Raw genomic sequence first — 16,391 nt, forward strand, 5'->3', positions numbered from 1 at the left:
ATGATGGGTTGATGGGTGCAACAAACCACCATGGCACTTGTATACCTATGTAACAAACCTGCACGTTCTGCACATGTATCCCAGAACTTAAAGTAGAATAAAATATTTTTTTTAAAGATTATCTATTTATCCCTGAGTCAGCTTCAATAGTTTGTGTCTTTCAAGAATTAGCCCATTCGATCTAAGTTACTGAACAGGCTTAGAGTTGTTTCTAGTATGCCCTTTTTATTTTTTACATGTCCTTGAATCAGCAGTGATGGTTCTTCTTTTATTTATAACAATGCTAATTTGTATCTTCTCTTTTTTTCTTGGTTAGCTGTGCTAGTTCAAAATATTTTAATATTTTCCTTAAGTCTTCTTCTTTGGCTCATATTTGGGTCTGAGAGCAGATGTTTCTTTATCTATAACTGATTTTTTTCTATTTTTTTTTGTTTCTTATCCATTTGTTTGCGATTGTGTGTTGTAAACCACAGCATCAGCTTCTTTTGTTTCCTGTGGGGGGTCTTCTAAGAGTTGGGTGTTAATTTTATTTTCCTGCCCTAGTGGTGATCACTGAGTCCTTTGTACAGTGGGGTCAGCTCTAGGCTATTAGTATCAAAAGTGAAGAAACAGAAAAGGAGAAGGAAGATGAAGACACAGAGTACAAGGCAACATCAATGTAGTCCACATGCTGAACTTATTCTGTATATTCTGTGAATTTTTTCTGTTTCATTTTTGATATTATCTGAAACCCAAATGAGGCTGTGTTTCCTTGGCAACAGGCATTATCCTCCTAGGGGATCTTCCTGCTCCTACCCTTGCCCCTCAGTTTCTTTCCACACAATAGCCAGAATAATCTTTTCAAACATCAATTGGACGGTGTCCTCCCCTCTTCCTGCAGTAGATTCTTATCACATTCAGAGTAAAATATGACCTCTTTACCTCTACAAGGCTCTGCAGGAACTGCTGCCTCTGTCTTTGAGTTTATCTCCTATCAATTTCTCCCCTTTTCACTCTACTCTAACCAAACTGTCCTAACCATTCTTCAAAATTACATATTATTTGAGCCCGGGGAACTTTGCACTTGTTCTTTCTTCTGCTTTGAATGCAATTTTTTATGTCTTTGCATGGTTCATTCTGCCACTTCATTCAGTTATCAGTTCCATCTCACTTCTCCATAGGGGGTCTTCTCTGGTCTTTTCTGTTTAAATAAATGCTTCCTCCCAACAACTCAGTATTATTACAGTTCAATTAATTTTCCTTCAAGCATTACCCCTGTGTGATAGTAAATTATATGTTTTTTACCTTCTTCCCTTACTGAAATGGCAACTCTATGATGGCAGGGCCTTTCTAGCCTTGTTCATTGCTGAATAACCAGTACCCAAAATAATGCCTGGTGTATAGTTGGTACCCTGACAATATTCATTGACTGAATGAACAGAGGATGAAGGGCAGGTTACTAATATGAAAAATTAAAAATGGAGGGATACTAAGGCTTGTTATACGTAGTGTTCCCCTGTGGGGAAGGGAAGAAGCCAGGACTAGAAAAAGGGAGATATTGGAATGCTAAAATGCAGTTACAACAAAATCGTAACACGTTGCTGCAGGGGAGCTCTGAAGCTAGGTTGGCTCTTCAGAATTGCCCTGAGTTTAAGTGAAGGTAGCAAGCCTTGATTCTTGATTCTCTTGATTCTTGATTCTAGCAATTCTTGATTCTCGGAAGGGGGCTTGACCTTGGAGAAGGTGGTCTCCTTTGCCAAGGGCAGTTCCCAGAGAGGGCTTCAGCGTGAAGACTTCTAGCCTGCAGCACTTTCAGCAGCTGTGAAAATAATTCTTTAGTTCTAAAAAGGGTTCTGGGAGGTACAGCCTAGTATCTCCAGTTGGTCCCTAAGAATGATGTATGAGTGTAGAATGTAGATGAGAAAACATGCTGGGTTGCTGTGTTTTGTTGCAGAAGAACTACGGGGATTTAGATGTGTATGCTGCACTGCAATTTAGAGGTTGAGCTATGGTGCTTTAAATGCATTTAAGCCACTAGGGGCTGGGTGCAGTGGCTTACGCCTGTAATCCCAGCACTTTGGGAGGCTGAGGCAGTTGGATCACCTGAGGTCAGGAGTTTGAGACCAGCCTGACCAACATGGAGAAACCCTGTTTCTACTACAAATATAAAATTAGCCAGGTGTGGTGGCAGATGCCTGTAATCCCAGCTATTTGGGAGGCTGAGGCAGGAGAATCACTTGAATCTAGGAGTTGGAGGTTGCAGTGAGCTGAGGTTGCGTCACTGCACTCCAGCCTGGGCAACAAGAGCGAAACTCTGTCTCAAAAAAAAAAAAAAAAAAAAGTGTATTTAAGCCACTAGAAACTGGACAATGCAGTGAAATGCAAAGAACAGACATAGTTGTTTCCTTCACCCTATCATAGTTAATAATGCCAGCTGAGAGAAAGGTATAAGACCTCTGAGTGTTATGGGAGGTTTTTGCATGCTCAGATTCTGCCAGTACATGTCTGCATCTTTGTCTCCAGAATGATGACGAGGGTGGACATGAAGTGAATACCCAGGTACAGAAAAATAAAGGAGAATCTTAAAGGGGATGAGCAAGCCAGGGCCCTGAAAGAATCAACTTGGGGTTGAGACTTCTGAGTCATCAGAAGGATAGCCAGAGAGGACATGAACACATTGTGTGAATGGACATAACCAATTCTAGAATCCATGTCTTGGTTATCAAAGGGCAGTGCCTCACCTGTTACTTACCTTAGAGTGAGATGCCAGAGCCTGTCATTGGGAGTACAGTTTCCACAAAATTTACTTACAAGACTCATTGAGCACTTTCTCCAACTCTTAAACATCCTGAGAACCTGAAACCCTGCTTCGGCATTCCTAGCAGTGTCACAGTTTAGTTGAGCAAGAAAAAGGTGAACAATAGGATTCCCACAGTTTAAATACAGCATAAAGAACAAATGAAACCAGGCAGGGCAATTAATAGGCAAATGGTTCAGACCATGCCGGAGCAGGCAGAAGGGATGGTAGGAACTTTGCCTTAAATGAGGGCTTCAAGGATGAGCTTGGATGGGGAGGATTTTGGCAGCCTAGGAGGGATGACTCTGCTTTTCCCCATGTCTGAGTTTGGATAGTCTCACTGCGCTTCAGTCTACTCCAAAAATTACTGACATCAGACTTGATAGCACTGAGGTTTCTTTTAAGTTTGATATCCCGTGACTTTCACTTGTATCAAAACTATCAAAAATGTTTTACCAATTTTTATCACTAGATTTGTCATTGAAATTCCCTGGATATCAGTGATAGAAATTATGTGGCTGATTTATGTTAAATATCCTACAGTGGGTTCTCCTATTCACGAATTTCACATGACGATTACCCATATTTCAAGTTGTGCCAATGAGATTTTGGATCAAATCTGTATAATTTCTTTAAATATGTTTTCCCAAATATTTAGAGCTCAGTGAGTCTCAACTTGGATGTAATGTTTTTATGGATTAAAAGAATAACAGCTTCATTCAAATTTTGCTTTCTGTCATGCCTACCTCTTTCCCAGTCATCTTATTTATATTTGAGCAAAGTGCGTTATCAATTAAGTTTTCCTCCTTAATACACCGTTAGGCTGCTTGGTTAAAAAAAAAAAAAAAAAAAAAGGATGCCACCCATGGTGGTATTTTACCCGAGTGACTTGAATCAAGTTTGATTTCAAGTGGTGATGGTTTCGTTTGGCATTTCCATTGTGTGATATGTATCACTGTGACGACTTTCACTCCCAGAGTTGTATCTCCTTTATGTTACAAAAGCCAATTTCTTTAGAAAACAATGCCTCTGTTTTCTCCGGATTGTCTCTGTAGTGCTGAATTAATATCTACTTCCACTTGATTTCCTTTCTGGAAGACTGCAACATTCTTTTATCTCTTTAGAAATGCTATTTGGGGTTCCCAAGACATTCCTTTGACAGGCGTTTATTTTGATCTCAAAGATGTCTCACTTTTTCCAAAGAAGTATTTTCCAGGAAAAACAAGGGCAATATCTCTGAGATATTCATCAGTTTTGGCAATCCTGCTACATTTCATCATTGCATATGCATTTTAAGTGTTATATTTAAAGAATATTGCATACATTTTGAGATATGATTTATAAAGGGAAAATAACTAATAATATTGATATATTATGCATTGTATGTTATTAGTTCCTTTGACACAATGTTAGATTGAGCCAGCAAAAAAGATGTTTACTGTCATATCGTGCTAATGTCAATGGGGTGAGATGGTGAAAATAAAATCCATTTTAATACACTGTATCTGTTTATGCTGTGTGTTTGCTTTTAACATACAGACATATTTCATGTAACTATGTAATTATTTGATTTTAAATTTACATATCAATTATTTTTGAAAATAGTAATATGTAGCTTGGATCAGGTCTTGTTGGAAGCCAACTGAAATTAGCACTCCTTCCCAGCACTTTGGGAGGCTGAGGTGGGCGGATCACGAGGTCAGGAGATCGAGACTATCCTGGCTAACACAGTGAAACCCCGTCTCTACTAAAGATATAAAAAAATTAGCCAGGTGTGGTGGCGGGTGCCTGTAGTCCCAGCTACTTGGGAGGCTGAGGCAGGAGAATGGCTTGAACCTGGGAGGCGGAGCTTGAAGTGAGCTGAGACTGTGCCACTGCACTCCAGCCTGGGTGACAGAGAAAAAAAAAAGGTATTAGCACTCTTTTGTATTTGATTTCTATAGCTCAGATTTTGTCTGAATAAAGAGCGGAATCAGATGAGCCCAAATACCAAATTCTCCATGCTACACTGCAGGCTTTCTAAACCTACTTAAAGATTACCAATGAAATATGACCTTGCTTCCATTTTGAAATCATGAATTTTTCACAGTATACTTGACTTCATTTTGCTCTGTTTCAAGTTCCACTTTAACTTTTAAAAGCTAAATTCAGTTTTCCCATGTATGATGTAGGTAATGAATGCCCTGGAGCATTTGTTGTTGTTTTTGTTGTTGCTAGCATTTCCTTTTTAGTAGATCCAAAATAAAACAATTAAAATCTTTTTCTTGATGCTCAGAATTAGCTGGGATGATACTAAAATTAAAAGAATCTTTGATATTTGTGGCAGCTATATTTGAAAACCTTGTGGGAAAATGATTTTCCGAGCTCTTGCCCACTCTGGCAATTATCAAAGTTGTGAATTAGAAGTTATGCAAAGCTCTCTCAGAAAATCCGGGACACCTGTGTACTTTATTTTTAACAAATGCCACTTAGGGGTAAAATATTTATGTTAATATTTCAAACTATACTAGTGGATATCTCATGTACATTTGTTAGGACATTTTAGTACTGTCAAATCTCTTTTCAGCTGGTCATATTTAAGTCTGCCGACAACTGAGTTGACACTGTCTGCTTTTGTCATAATTATTAGGCATGAGATCAATTAACCAGAAAGAGTTTAGACAAGTGATGCGGTACATGTTTTAAGTGGTTTAGGGAGTTGGTAGGTTACTTCTAAAATGTTTTCTTTAAAAAGTTGCTATGATTGAAAATAATTATAAAATACTAAAATTAATGAAAGCAGACTTCATTTTGGAAAGTACACCAATTGATGGAGAATAATACATTCTTCTTTAATAAATTAGCTGTCATCTATTCATACTATATGATTATTTTTATAATGGCTATCACTGTTGGTTCTGGCATTTTGACCAGTTTCTATTTTGGCACAAAGCAATAATTGGGAAAGGTGAATATCTTACTTAAGAATCATTGTATTCTGGGATCTTACCTGTTGGAATTCTAATGTTTCCATTTTTATTTGCTATATAATAATGATGACATTTTATTTCACAATTGCTGACATATTGATCTTTCTTTTAAAGCTCTGACTATGCCCCGTTCTTGCTAAAGTACCTACTTTCAATGCCTCTCATTGCCTACAGAATAAAGTACAAAATTCTTGTCTAATATTCAAAATCCTCTAATGATTTGGTTCCTAATTCATGCCCTATTTCCTGCTCAGAATGTTCCTTCTGCTTGGAGTGCTTTTGCCCAACTCAGTGTATTCAATTTTTATCCCTTCAGGGCTCAATTCAAAAGTTAGACCTTCCATCATGTTTTCAAACCTTACCAGTGGACCCAAGAGTCCACTTGCTATGAGCTGGATAGTGTTCTAGGCACCTTATATATATGACATAGATAATATGTTAGATATATTATACTGATAAATTTCCATTTTCCTCTTCAGTCACATTAGATTGTAGCCTTATGTTTTAAGACTGAGCTATGAGGCTCAGGGTCCTGGGAGTAAGGAATAGAGGTATTGGTCAACTGTGAGACTCTAGGGTGGTCTCTTGATCTGTGTACTGAGACAGTGATCTTTAAAAGCAAGATTTGTGGAGATTTCTCAATTCCAAATGTCTTTATTTATCTAGTCATGAGCCATATCTGTGTCCCTAAATCATGGAGCATTTTAATACACTGGGATTAAGAGAACTCTTGATATGCCATAGAGGGACAGGAAAGCTCATCCTATCTGGCTGGGATCACAGAGATAAAAAGTAGGAGAGACGTAGGACAGAAGCAAGAGATAGGAGTCCAGGTTTTTCTGCCTTTCAGAGTAGAACCTGGATGGAATATCAGATGGTGGAAATATCCAGATAATTATGGAGGAGCATGAAATATTTGGGGAATTGTCTAGTGGTATGTTTCCTTAATAAGCCTCTAGGAGAGTCTCCATGCTCACTCAGTATGTCCAACATTCCACAATTAGATTAAAATGACATTGACATAGAAAAAAGCCTTCTTGAATGCAACGGTGGAAACCCTTCTGACTTACTGTGAGCTGTGGAGAGTACACATGAGATTCATACATTTAATGCACCCCAGGGGAGAGACTAGTCATAAAGAGGCTGCTGTAAACAGGAACCTCGTGAGCAGAAAAAAAATGGCTGGGATAAGGATTTCAGTCAAAGGTAATGTCATGGCTTTCCAAAGCTTCAAATGGGGCCAGTGCATGGCAGTGTCATTCACAAAGAGAGCAGAATCATTAAACCACTTTGCAAAAGAACCACTAAAGTTTTAGAGGCTCCAATCTCTACATCTTCTATAGAGATGGGGTAAACACATCCTACCCAGTATAAGCTGAGGCCATCTTGTTAAATGGTAAAAATATTAAAAATGGAAAGAATGGACATTGTTTGAATTTGAAGGATTATTTTTTTGTTTGTCAACCAAGAAAGCAAGGAAGGCTCATTGTTCATTGGAATTTAAAAAAAAAAAAAGGTTTCTAGATTCTCCTTCTGCAATTACCTAGCAAGTTAAAGGTTATGAGAAGATTAGAATAGTTATTGAATAGACTTAGTGTGGTGGCTCCTGTAATACCAGCATTTTGGGAGGCTGAGGCGGGAGTAATGCTTGAGTCCAGCAGTTCGAGTTCATCCTGGGCAACACAGTGAGGCCCAGTCTCTATTAAAAATTTAAAAAAAAAATAGCCCGGTGTGGTGGTGCAGGCCTGTGGTCCCAGCTACTTGGGAGGCTGAGGTGGGAGAATCACTTGAGCCCAGAAGATGGAGGCTGCAGTGAGCCATGATCCCACTGCACTCTAGCCTGGATGACAGAGTTAGACCGTCAAAAAAAAAAAAAAGACATAAAATATACAGCAGTGATATTTTGTTTCATTTTACTTTGGCCAATCTGAGTTTACTCAGTGTGAAATTTTGATTTTGTTACACATTTAATTGTCACAGTAACCCTATATCTCTCATAAGTAGATTCCAAGATAAGGATTCCAGTAGGTGATTCCAGGAACACCAGGAGGGTAGTGAGACAGGGAAGGGCAGGACACCAATCAAGACTGTGTAATTTAATAAGTTACCATTATAGATAGCTGTTAGGTTGATGGGTGCACACCTGTCAAACAGCCAGTGAATAAGCCTATAGCTGACTGCTGCTGTTTGCAAGTAAGTCAGTTGCAACTACTTATCCACACCAACTATGGGCTTGCCATCATGTAAGAGACCTACTGTTTAGCTTTAAGGCTTTTTCATTGTCAACCTGGAGACATAGTTTAGTAATCATTAGGGATTAGGTGGAAAATGTGGGGGTAATGTTGCTACTTGATTTAGGGGCAGGAGACAGGCAAGAGTTATTCTAGATATTCTAAACTCTAGTCCTAAACCAGTTAGATGAGCAGAGCCTTCATATTTGCAACAAATTTTCTCAGCTCTTCTTATGACCACTTTTCCTGAACTGTGTTTCTTTGTTTATTGTACCTTTAAGATTATTGAAAAATATCTGTACAATTACAAAAGTGGTAGCAGTTATAAAGATCTTATGTTTTAGGTACTTTGTCTCATATGTTAAATTGAATTCTATCAAATCTATCTCCATAAATTGTGGTAAATAAAACTAAATTTTTTGGATTATAAAGCTTGAAGAAACTCATCTGTGCAAAGTGCTTAGCACTGAGGTTGAATAAGCTGGGCGTGGTGGCCTCTCTGTGGTAATGGTGGTGGTTATTGCTGTTATTATTTCTTATAAGTCTCTGTGGATGTGACTAGTTAAAAACTGTAGTTGGAAGTCACAGCACTTCAAAAGACAAGACTATGAATTCTTCTCGCTAAACAAAATCAAATATTGCATATCAATTTTCTTTTAAATAAACAGTTTTGGAGAATAGAGACAAACATATACTTAGCTAAATAAATATGAAATTAAGTTTATCTAGTCAGACTAGGTGTATTAGTTCATTCTCATGCTGTTATGTTATGAATTAACCAAGACTGGGTAATTTATAAAGAAAAGAGGTTTAATTGACTCACAGCAATGCATGGTCGGGGAGGCCTCAGGAAACTTACACAATCATGGCAGAAGGCACCTTTTCACATGGAGGCAGGCAAAAGACTGAGAGCCCAGTGAAGGAGGAAGTCCCTTATAAAACCATCAGACCTTGTGACAAGTTACTCACTATCACGAGAACAGCATGGGGGAAACTGCCTCCATAATTCAATTATCTCCCCCTGGTCCTGCCCTTGACACATGGGGATTATTACAGTTCAAGATGAGATTTGTGTGGGAACACAGCCAAACCATATCACCAGGCTTGGAGAAAAATCAAGTATAAAAGAAACCCTATTTTTTATGACCTTCCCTGGAGACTCTTAAAGTACCTACTGTTTGTTGATAGGTCTTTTAATGGTGGTAATACATCTAAATGTTTTACAGTGCTAAACTCATTTATTTATGGTAGTGCCTATAATGAGGAGGAGGAAATGGCCAGAGCAGTTATTTTTTCTGGTATTCATGGTGTTTAATCTTAGTGTCTCCTTTGGAGATAAACGAAGTAAAAAGACTAATTGGATGTTTCCAGTCAAAGAATTTCCCCTCCTTTAAGTGACTACATGTAGCTTTCTTCTTGAAAAACAGTGAATGGCGTTAGCAAATTTGCTCCTGAATGTGAAATAATGAAAGTAAATACAGTGTGTAAAAAAGGCGATTAGTGTTTTCTTTAAGAAATATAGGGACTTTGGTAAATTTGAAATTCAGGAGGTTAGAAGTTATCCTAGGTTTCTCTCATAAATGAAGATAGTGAGGGATTTATATATTCATAAGCATCTAGAGATTTTCATTAATCTGTAATTATAAATAAAATATTCTTTTTTTTTATAGTATTGAATATAGGTCAGGAACCAGGGGAATTAGATTTTTTTTTAAAGTCTCACCTTAATTTCTCCTTCCCTGAAATACCTGCTTTAGCATTATAAGAAAGCAATTAATAAGTCAAGCTCATCACTTTATGTCTATTTCTTCTCTTCACTTTTTCGTAAAGGTACCTCAGAGTTACTTATAGTAGAACACTGTAAGTGGCCTTTGTTTTAAAAAAATCTTATTTACATGATGGGTCTAGGAATGTGGTCCTTACTTCCATGTCTGAGGGTGATGACTCTGTGACCTCCACAAGGAAAGCGATTAGATTTGGGGAAATAAAAATGGAGTCACTAAGCAGCACACACCTACAGATCTTTTGCTGACTCCATGGGACTCTTGTGGAAGATCGGTAGTGGAGTGGGGAAAGGTCATCATATGGTTCACCTCTTTAATTCCCCCTTTCATCTATTCATGTGCATTAACAAATATTTGATCCAACCCCACTAAAGGAATTTCCCAATAAAGGAAAACAAAAGTAATAATAAACAAATATTTGAGTACCTACTAAGTACCTGGCTCATAGGATTCTAAGTTCATGGTAGTGACCAGGAAAGGCACCATCTCTGCCATCAAAGATTCTTCTAGGATTGACTTTTATTTATTTCTCTTGTAATGATTTATGTATTCATTTTTAATTTAAATACACTTAATAAGTGCTTATTGTAAGAGTTAAAGAAAGAGGAAAGAAACACGAAATGCAGCTTAACAGTCAAAGATATTTTTCCAAAATAAACCTGAGAGGGGCTTCTGGCCAGTTTTGGTCCGGAGTGCTCTCTTTTACAGTCTTAGAGTATTTATTGGTGAGAGAGCTTGGAATTTTTCTGTGTCGGGGAGAAGTTTTTGGCAGAGTTGGAATGTCTCTGGTCAGAGGGGAGGTTATCTCAGGGCTGACATCTCTCTGGCCATAGGGGAGGTTATCTTGGGGCTGGCATGTCTCTGGTTGGGGAGGGGTTTGGAAAGTTTCTGGTCAGAGATGTTATTTGTGGTTTATTGTCATGCTGACTGCCATTAGGCTGATGCCATTTGGATTTAGGCAGTTTTTGATCAAGTTGAATTTTAGAATAACAATGCTTGTCCAAGATGGCGATACTCCTGCTCTGTCACTTATTACATGCCAGAATGGAGGTATTTGTAATTCTTGATGAAACAAAGGGAAATTATGTAACAACACTACCCTTGTGGAGCTGAACAAGCCAATCAGTTATTTTGGCAAAATGAGAAAAATGCAACGGAAGAGAAATTCAAAGTGCTATGAGACTGAAGAGGGGAGAATGAATTTTGCTTTAGTAGATTCAAAATATTTTTAGAGTAGGGATATCAGTTCACTATTGTCAAAATTGATGCTTCATAAGAAACTATCTCAAAATTCAGTGCTTAAACAGCCACTCTTTATTATTGCTCATGAATGTAAGGGTTGGTTGGGTGGTTCTGCTAGTTTCAGCTCAACTTCGTTGTATGTCCACCATAGACGAGGGTCAGATAGGTGGCTTGGCTGATCTTGGCTGTGGGATTGCTCATGTTTGGGGGACAGCAGGATGTCGACTGCTCTGGATGGCTTTGACTCTTCGCCTTGTTTCTGTCACATCCTTCCATCTGGCTTCCTGGACATGATGTCATAGTGGAGGAAGAAGTTCAAGAATAAGTGAGAGAACAGATCCCAATGTGTAGGTGCTTTTCACACCTTTGCTTGTATCACATTTACCCACATTCCACAGAATATCACCTGGATGAGCCTACAGTCAAATTCAGTGTGGGTTGAGCATGCTGTCCACAATAAGAGTAAAGAATCGGGGCCATCAGCATCATCAGTCTACTACAGAAGGTAATGACTGAGCTGAGATTTGAAAGATGATATGGTTTGAATGTTTTGTCACCTCCAAATCTCATGTTGAAATGTGACCTCCAATGTTGGAGGTGGGCCTAATGGAGGTAGATCCCTCATGAATGGCTTGGTGCCCTCCTAGCAGTAATAAGTTCATGCAAAATCTGGCTACTGAAAAGAGTCTGGGACTTCCTGTCTCCTGCCGCCACCTCTATCTCGCCCCAGCTCTCACCAGGTGATATGCAGCAGCTCCCCCTTCACCTTCCACCATGATAATAAGCTTCCTGAGGCTCTCAGCAGAAGCAGATGCTGGCACCACACTTCCTGTACAGCCTACAGAACTGTGGGCCAAAATAAACCTCCTTTCTTTACAAATTACCCAGTCTCAAGGTATTCCTTTATAGCAATGCAGACAGACTAATGCAAAAGCTAAACAGGAATCCCAGGAACATTCCAAGGAGAGATCTGAGCACATATGATGACATGAATCCTGAAAGATTTCTAGCTTAGGAATTCCAAGGAGGTTGATATGATTGGAGAAAATCCCTGTGGGAAATGATATTTTGGAAATGCCAAGTTCTTTTGCCTTGCAAAGTCTGCTCCTCTGGTGCCTCTTTGTCTTGCTCTCCATGGAATACCCTACTGGGCTCTTCACCTTACTAACTCACTCCTGGTCATCCTTTAGCTCTTGACTCAAATGTCACTTATGAAGACTGACAAACTCTGAACACACTGTAATTGGCATACGTTTCCCCCAACCATGTTTTTCAGCTCACAGTACTCTGTCTTCACCATTTAATGCTTTTATTACAATCTGGAATTATGTAAATGTGGGCATCTAGTTATTTAGTATCTGTCTTCTCCACTAGATCAGAAGCTCCATCAGGACACATATTTTTTGTTTATGATTGCTTTTTCAGTGTTCATTTTGACACACAGTAGGTATTTAATAAAAAATGAAAGAATGCAAGTAGAGTGTTAAGCAATTCATTAGTCATGAATGGACTTTGGTACTCAGGAGAGAAATTTGAACTTTGTCCTGGAAGGTAAAGGGAGTCTTTAGAGGATTTTAAACAAGAGCCTAATTTGACAGTTCAGACCTTTAAAGAAACTACTTTGGCATTACTGACAGAAAGGATGGTAAAAGCCATAACTGTAGGCAGAGAGACCAGTTAAGAGGTACTACAAACTCCGGGTGAGAAGTGAAGAGTCTGGATTAAAGATATGGGAATAGAAAGTAGGTAACCTAGATGGAGAGAAGATGAAATATACTGGACATGTTTTCCTGTTGTTTGTTGATCTAGTGTTCTGGATTTCTCACTTTCCTTTCAGAAAACATCATAAAGCAGCAAAGAATAAAAGCATAAATATGCCACTATGTATTTGATGAAAGTAAAAGTCTTGGTAAACACAAACTATGATATATAAACAAAGGCTGCCAAATGGTATAAAATTAAAGGAGAAGAAAAGTGTCAGAATGTACTAGAGAGGATGGCTGTGGCTGTAGACCTCAGACAACACTGACATATATCTGTTCTCTTAAGTAATGGGATAATCTGAGGCTTAAAACCAATAATCCTCTGTTGGTTAAATATGAAACAGATGGAAAAGATAATGCAAGACCTTCCTTGGATTCAGTTTTACTTGAAGCTGCAAGAGGCAGAGAAGGCAGGGTTAAGAGAAGATGCAAATCACACGTCATATTTGCAGCAAACTATTAGTATGAATGAGAGGAAGGGAAAGAGTCCACCTTGTGGTCACCTCTGTGGTGTTCATCTCTATTGGCTGCAAACATAAATATTAAAAGCACTCACATCTAAAGCTTCATCATAAGAAAAATTATTGCTAAGAAGGAATATTGACCATAGCCCCTGTTTGACAAAAACCTCCATCCAATGGTCCAGGAGGAATTCACCTCATCAAAGATGAATAATAACAACAACCAAAAAATAGCACCGAATGTATGCAATGATGCTACAAGGCAAAAGGAAGAAAAATAACAAATGAAATTGTAAGAGCTTTTATCAGAAAATTGTTGCATCAGAGTAGATTGTGACTAAACATATCATCATGAATTAAAAAATAGTAAAGCAATCACCTTTACAAAATAAAGGATCAAAGTAGAGGTATAAAAGCTCAGAACACAAATGTATGCGAAAAAGGCCTTGTTTGCATTAATCTCTCTTTCTGTGGTCATTTTAAAGCATAATTATTTGTTCAGCTTAATTTTTTATTTTAGTTTTTATTTTTATTTTTTGAGACGGAGTTTCGCTCTGTTACCCAGGCTGGAGTGAAATGGCGTGATCTCAGTTCACTGCAACCTCTGCCTCACGGGTTCAAGTGATTCTCCTGCCTCAGCCTTCCAAGTAGCTGGGATTACAGGCACTCGCCACCACGTCCAGCTAATTGTTCAGCTTAATTTTAAAATTACATCTGCAAATGAAACCTTATTCGATTCCTCCAGACTAGGAGTTCTCAATGAGTCACAGAAACAGTTTCTGACTCAGTAGGTCTTGGATGGGAGCTGGGGATTTGCATTTCTAACATGTTCCCAGGTGATAAATGGTCAGACTCTTGGTCCAGGGATTACACTTTGAAAATGACTGAACTAGCTTTTCTTTCTGTCTGCTTCGTGCCTTGCTACTTTATATAAGCATTTCTTTTACTCAGGCTTGGTCTCCAGTCTTTAAACACTGTTATCAGTCTTTAAACACTGATCTCCCTGGAATGGTAGCCCACCTGGTCTTTCTGAAACTCATATAGATGGGTGGAGGGACAGGAATCAACAGGAAATTATTCGGTAGGTCCTGGCTGTAATTTTCTTGTTTCTGAGCCACATATAAAAGGATGTAACAATTGAGGCAGATCAAGGCTTCTCTTCCTTTAATTTCCGAAAGGGTGAGAAATTATTATGGCTAGATGCTATTTGTTATTTAGCCTTGCTTTAAGAAAAGACATGATTCTAATTCTAAAACTGGCCAAGACGTAATTTTTAGAATGGGAAGTTTTTACTTTTAGGCAATGACTGTGTTATTATGCTAACTTTAAGTGGAAACAACACAGGTGGTTTATTTTCAGAACCCTAGAAAGAGGGGAAAAAAAAGGCATAGTGTTATACTTTTTGCTGCTGCTAAATTTATGTTTTTCTCTGCCATCTTGTCCAATGTGTCTACCATGTAGCACTTGAAATGAAAATGGGTGTCAGAGAGAGAAAAGGATTGAAGGAAAGCAATGACAGGGAGGAGGAAATAGAGGATTACTAGAAGAGGATGCTAAAAGGCAGCTAGGGGGAGGCTTGAGGGAAGGAGAGAGCAGCTGGTGGGAGAAGTAAGGAGGGGAGAAGCCAGGAAGGCAGTGGACTGCAAATGAAGCAGTCAGCTCCTTTACGAGAGCTGGAGCTTACTGCCCAATCAGCCTCTCTCCTTCATTGCCTGCCACTGATTTGGTCAAGATCACAGTTGCTTGATGGGCAAATATAGTCAGCATGGAGGACTAGCCTGTGAAAGAGAGGGAAGCTGGTAATGCCAGGATGGAACCGGAATGAATGGGGCAAGTGAAAATACAAAGGACAAGAATACTCAGCGATGGCAGAATTAGCATGCATGTCACATGATGAATTTCTACTGTCACTGACTCTTCATTATTTTCCTTTCTCCTCATCCTGGTGGCATTCCAATGGGTGCTGCAGCTGCACCAGGAGCTTTTCCATGGTCCCTGCCATTCACACCAGGAAGGTCTACCCCTACTTTGGTAACTTCAGGAAATACATCTGGCAAAGTCTGATCCCAGGTAGACAGAAACAGATGTGTGTCCACTGTGCTGTGCTCCTAGGGTGAAGAGGCTACCTGTCTTGATGTTAAACTGATCGCCTGCCACGATACCTCAATTCTGTCCAGTGAATTAAGGCTTTGTGTTTCCAAAAGGGAATATATCAATTTAAAATACATTATTGTAAAGGGAATAATAAATTTGACTGCTGGTAGCCACAAACATATGTGGGTACATGAATTAATGATATTTATTGAGCTGTTGCTATTTGCTAGACAAAACTGCATAGCTATTTTGTACCAGACCCTGCACTTGGAACATTTAAATATAAAATGAATTAATTTCTACAACAACTCCATTGAGTTTATAGGTGAGTGAATATAGTCTCTGTTGGGCATTTTTGTTCAGTTAACATATACTGACTGCTTATTCTGGCATGGCACCAAGCCCTGGAGAATACAACTATGAATAAGATGTTCATCTCTCTTGCCCCCTCAGAGTTGAAAGCTAAGGAGGGAAAGTGAATTTTAAAGAAGGTAATTATCATGTGTGGTAAGTGCCCTGATATGGGACGTGGAGAATGCCAAGAGCATACAAAGGCAGCCAACGTAGACTTAGGGGTTAAGAGAACTCCTTAGGGAGTGATCATCAAAAGTAAGAAAATAAGATGAGTAGAGCAGGCAAAAGGGACAATGGAACAATGATCCTGGCAGGAAAAACAACATGGGAGAGCCTTGGGAACATAGAGGACTTAATAAGGCAAATAAAAATGGTTCCTTACAATAAAATGTAGAGTATGAGGGAAAAGTGATATAGTTAGTAGCCAAGAGCCTGTATGTAGAAGAGCTGGAATGTGAGCTCAGTATCTGAGGCTCAATAACCCTGATTTTATCATTCTCCACATTCTTTCTACTTCATCAATTTACTTTGGGAAACGGATAACAGGGCTTTTAAGAATGGGGTCAGAAAGGACCTTTGGGAAGAAGAATAAGGAAGAAAGGAATGGAGATAATTCCAGAAGTAATATGTGACAGGCACAGGTGGAGTAAATCTTTGTTTTAAGTAAAATGAAAACTAAGGACATAAAAGGAGGGAGGAGGTGGGACGCCAAAACAA

Source organism: Hylobates moloch, unplaced genomic scaffold (genome assembly GCF_009828535.3).
Source record: "Hylobates moloch isolate HMO894 unplaced genomic scaffold, HMol_V3 SCAFFOLD_8, whole genome shotgun sequence".
Classification (NCBI taxonomy): domain Eukaryota; kingdom Metazoa; phylum Chordata; class Mammalia; order Primates; family Hylobatidae; genus Hylobates; species Hylobates moloch.